Below are 5,683 nucleotides of genomic sequence, written 5' to 3'. Positions count from 1 at the left end.
GACAACCAGCTCTCTGAAAACTCTTCCCTGACTTGTAGCATTTGCTGATTTCTGTGGTGTAAATACTCCCACCATGGCCTATGTTAAGTTACCAGGGTGAGGCTCCCTGATGCAGGAGCTTCATATTATGGCCTCATATTGGAAATTGATGTACAAATTTGTGCAAGATTAGGCCTTCGCAGCCTCGGCTGCCTGAATCCCTCCTTCCCTCCCTGAGGCGGCTGCCTAGATCCCACGGATGCAGCCCCGGCTTCATCCCAGAAAGACAGAAGGATGCCCGGTCTAATTAGCATATTATGCTTTTATTATTATAGATTTCAACCACACAGATAGAAGAGACATGAGTGACTTCAAGAGCCTAGAAAACAATAAAATTTATTACACAATCAGAAAGTAGTAAGTGGCTAATATTTATTACCTTTATTTTAAATTTACATTTTATTTACTTGAAATTTTATATAATTTCATTTTTAATAATGACCATGTTTAAAAACCAGCTCTCACAGATCCTGAAAGTTGAACACTGGCTCTGTGAGCAGGAAGTAAAGGGCTCCATCCAGCATGCTACAGCCTGCAGGCTCTGGGCAGAGGACTCCTGTTGTGGGGAGAGCGTTGGCATGGACCTCGAATCTGTGCTGCATTCTTAAGAACATCTTAGGGCCCTAGCCAGTTTGGCTCAGTGGATAGAGCATCGGCCCTTGGGCTGAAGGGTCTCGGGTTCGATTCTGGTCAAGGGCACGAACCTCTGTTGCAGGCTTGATCCCATGTTGGGGTGTGTGCAGAAGGCAACCAATCAATGTGTCTCTCTCATATCGATGTTTCTCTCTCTCTCTGTCTCTTCCCCTCCCTTCCACTCTATTAAAAAAAAAATCAATGGGAAAATATCCTTGGGTGAGGATTAACAACAAGAGAACATCTTCGGATGGGGGACCAAGGTTCATAAGAAGTGACGGAGTGCCTTAGGAACAGGCCTGAAGCAATTAAGGGAATGTGCCTGGGAAATCCAAGTTAAGTTAAATTGTCAGCAGTGCCTCCACACACCCAAGAGCCCACCCAGAATCAGGGAGAGAGGAGGCAGGAGATCTCTCTGGGTGTCTGCAGATCCCAAGAGGATTTAAAGCTGGTTTACCTAAAGGATAGGCGAAACTAGTATTCTGTTTCTGAGGCCTTCTGGGCCTGGCACCCCCACCTCTACGAACATCTCTGTCTCTGGTAGATTAAATTCCTTTTGAGCTTCTCCTCTCCCGGTTAGAGATAAAAGATTACAAATATAAAGACCAGGTCTAGGTATGTTCAAAATCCATTTATGTCTTGAGGAAGAGGCCAGAGGCTAGACTCAGAGCCTGAGAAGGAAAGTCAGCTTCCTCTAAAAAACAGGCCAGGATGGGAAAGTTATCCAAGATGTTGCAAACTGGCCTATGGTCAGTCCAACTGTGCCTTTGCTGTGGGAGGTAGATTTGGGAAGTTGTTAATTTGGGTTTGGGGTCAGACTGACGTGGATTAGAATCTAGTTTCTTGGACACATTGCAGTAATCCTCTTATCTGAAACCTACATATACTACAGGTGTTTTTTTCCTGTACACACCATACCTATGATGAAGTTTAATTTATAAATTATGCACAGAAAGAGATTAACAACAATAACATAATAAAATCAAACAATTATAACAATGTTCTATAATAAAAATTATGTGAACGTGGCCTCTCTCTCCAAATATCTTCTTGTACTATACTCACCCTTCTTTCTTGTGGTGATGTGAGATGATACAATGCCTATGTGATGAGATTGAGTGAGGTGAATGACATAGGAATTGTGATATAGCATTAGGCTACTGAAGGGTGACTTGAACACTGTGATACAAATACTGGGGCAGTCCATTCGATAACCAAGAGGCTACTAAGAGACTAATAGGTCGGGAGCGAACACAGCGTGGGACTGATGATTCATGTCCTAAGCAGAACAGAGCAGGACAGAGAGAGAGTTTTCCTTTCTACTCAGAACTGTGCGCGATTTAAAACTTATGAAGTGTTTATTTCTGGAATTTTCCATTTAATATTTTTGGACCATGATTGACTGCAGGTAACAACCCTCAGGGAGCAAAGCTGGGGATGAGGGGGACTACAGTACTTACCCACTTTAAATTCAAGTTATTCCCACAGGCAAATGGAGAGACTAGTGCCCACTTCAGGGTTGTTGCCAGATGATCCAGCCAAAGGGTTTAGGAACGTGCCTGGGATGTAGTAAGTGCTCAAAATACAATAGCTATTGTTGCTATTTTTAATATGGATGGAGTGTATAATGATGCTTCAGTATTATGAAATTCATCAACCAAAGCATCTTGATACTAAGAAAAAAGTTCCGATGAACATGAATCCATGGCTTTAATACAGAAAGGAAAGAAAATTTCCCCATCCACAGAGATGTGAATCTGTTGGCAATTGTTTTTAGTTCTGTAATGTAACTACAAGGGCAAAAGCAAAACCTGTTTAACTCACTTGGCTTAAAACAAATCACATGAAGATAAGCACACCACACACCTTCTTTAGGCTGTTGAAAAATATCTGACCAGTTTCCTCACATGTACATGTGAAAAGTACCATTTCAAAGGAGGTTAGGAAATTATTGCATTTGGAGAGTGGGCTATTCTAGTGGGTTTTTCCCCCTCCATGTATGCATTTACATTTGCTGTTACAGAGTGGGGATCAGACCGTACTTACTTTTTTAAACCAATATCTCCCCTCACCCAAACAATATGTTGGTGATCGTTTCCTTACATCAAGGCAGAGCCCTTTCCATGCAGCATCTGCAGATGATGCAGAGTGTTGGGATGGGAGACCAAGGTTCATAAGAAGGTTGCACACGGGTCCACTGATCCACCTGGAACTGGTCTATGACGTTGGGCACCAGGCAGTTCGGGGGAGTGTCACTGCTGAACCTTTCTCCCCATTGTTAGGTCTGATCAAATAATTGAATGGTCACCCCTTTAGGCCACTTCACAAGGGACATTCCCTTTTGCTTAGACCACATTCCACTTGCTAAGACCATTATCTTTCCCCTTAGGACCCGCCCAGAAAATTCTCCACCCAGAGAATTCTCTGCCCAGAAAAAGCCTGCCTAGAGTCCTTTAAAATCCCCGTCCCTGGGTGCTGGCGCCATTTGGGGGCTCAGCCCATCTGGTATCCAGATGACCTAATCCTATGTAATAAAAGCCTAATATGCAAATTGTCCCCTCTGGTGGGCAGTCGACTGGGAGACCGGGAGTTTGACCGCTCGCTATGACGTGCCACTGACCACCAGGGGGTGGCGCAGAACATGGCGGGCAGCAGTGGAGGTGCTGCTGGCCCCGATGAGCCCCAATGAGAGTGGGACCTTGGTGGGATGGTGGAGCAGGGTGGGTGTGAGCAGATCGCCCAGCAGAGGGCATCACCCTGCTCCCAGGCACTGAGGGAGAAAGGGCAAATAGCAATATTAAAATATTTCTTCTAATTATTTTCCTTTCAATGTGCATGAATTCGTGCATGGGGCCACTAGTAAATTTATAATCCCTTACCACTTTGGCCTTGTGCATTCCTCCTTTGTCAACCCTAACACCCCTCACATTTTCAAATGTGAAAAAGTGAAAGCTCTTGAATAGGCCCAAGCACAGAACCTTGCACAATTCTGAGCCCTGTGGTCATTTGGAAGCCCAGGGTTAAGAAATGCTGTAGCAGGACTTTCCACTGGGGAGGTGAAGAGAAGCACAGAGCAGTGATTTCTGTTTTCAAAGTGTGGGTCAAGGACCTAAAATATGAGGAAGTCACAGCACAAAGCTATTTATAAAAATATAAACTACATATCATACAAAATAGTGCAATTGAGGCACTGTGAGAGACCTAAGTTGTAACTTTTTGCACATGAGAACAGAAGGCCTCTGATTCACAGACAGGCTCCATTTACGCGAAGTCTTCAGATAAACAACAGCCACAGCTGAGAATATTTAGGAACTTCCCTTCCCCTCCCACAGCTACTGGGGGATTTCTCTTCCATCCCCCACACGAGGCCTCCATCTCCACCACAGCCACACACCCCACCTTCGGTTGCTGTTTCCACTTTGTACAGTGATGGCCACGGTTGGTGAATACAGTGGTGTCCTGAAAGGTGAGAAGGCAAAAGGAAGGAGGAGGTCAGAGGAAACCGTCCCTTTCATCCTGGTCTGTACTCCTCCCCAGAGTCCTAGGGAGGGTTCAAAGGGGAGAGGACTGCAGGAGCTGAGGGCACACTGACTGTGCCCTGAATGCATTATAGATACTCCTTTATTCCTTAAGGCAGCCAGGTGGGGCCCGAGGCTCCAAAGCCTTTTGCCTCTGCAGTCTCATCTGGTGTGCCTTCGGGTGCTGCTGGGGCAGAGGAGAATTTAATGATGCACCATGAGGTCTGTCTCCACAGGTCTGAGGGACGTCCACCTGGAGATGCTGAGTGAGGGGAGCAAGGTCAGCAGCTGCAGGGGCCCAGGTCCTTCCTGAGGAAGGGCTTTGTGTTTCAGGTAACAGAGTAGCCTGGCTAAAGCCAGCAGGGGGCTGGGGCATGAGGTGGGGCTGGTGGTTCCCCAGCTGGGGAGGGAGCCCTGAATCTGCTCCTCCACTGGGCATCTCGTCTCTGGGCTGACTTACTGCCTTTTTAATAGTGTCCAAGCTAATTGATCAAAGCAAATTAAAGGTTTGTAATTTTGAAAGATTTAATATGAAAACGTTCAATTATAATCATAATCCACTGACATTATTTTAAGAAAGTTAACTTATGTCAATCAAAGAAAAAGAAGAGCTACTGGGTTTTTAAACTACAATTTCAACTGTTTAAAAATTTTTTAAATTATAATAATGGTTTTTAATTTATTACCTCTGTCTTTACAGTTTCTCACCTGAAGGTTATTTTCAGAAGTTTGAGGAGATCTTATTCAAACATCTTAATTGGTAAATATGTATAGTTGTTACAACAAACCATATAGAAAAGAACTTATGCTCATGAAATCAGGCTCAAGTTCCTCTTAACTGTAAAAATACCTTATTGCCCTAGCCGCTTTGGCTCAGTGAATAGAGTATCGGCCAGGTTCTATTCCAGTCAAGGGCGTGTACCTTGGTTGCAGGCTCCTCCCCGGCCTGGGCCCTGGTCGGGGCTTGTGCAGGAGGCAACCAATCTGTGTTTCTCTCTATCTTTCCCTCCCTCCTCCACTCACCCTAAAAATCAATGGAAAAATATCCTTGGGTGAGGATAAAAAAAAAAAAGCACACAAATAAATATCTTATTTAAAGCTTTATTCAAACTTAGTATTTAATTATTTTCCTCTAATACTTTGCATTTTATTGTTATAATTTAAGAAAATTGAGCACATTTTTTTCAACAACCCACAATATGTATACCCTAATTTATTCCAATTTATCTCAGGATTCTCTACAACACTGTATTTTAAAATATGAAAAAGATTGGAAAGCAATATCCTATGTTATATTTATTAACGTAGTGTCCCATTTGAGGTTCCATAGGCCAATGCACTGTCCAGGCAACCTGCCATTCATTCCATGAGTAAATAAGTCCTGATTTCCAAACTACAGATTACAAACCCATTACTGTCCCTAACTGTAGGTGGAGAAAGCCTCTTCAAGTAAACTGGCACTAGTCACAACTTATTTTAAAGTGCATTTTGTT

This window comes from Myotis lucifugus, unplaced genomic scaffold (assembly GCF_000147115.1).
Source record: "Myotis lucifugus unplaced genomic scaffold, Myoluc2.0 scaffold_29, whole genome shotgun sequence".
Lineage (NCBI taxonomy): Eukaryota > Metazoa > Chordata > Mammalia > Chiroptera > Vespertilionidae > Myotis > Myotis lucifugus.
This window is presented reverse-complemented; position numbering follows the sequence as displayed.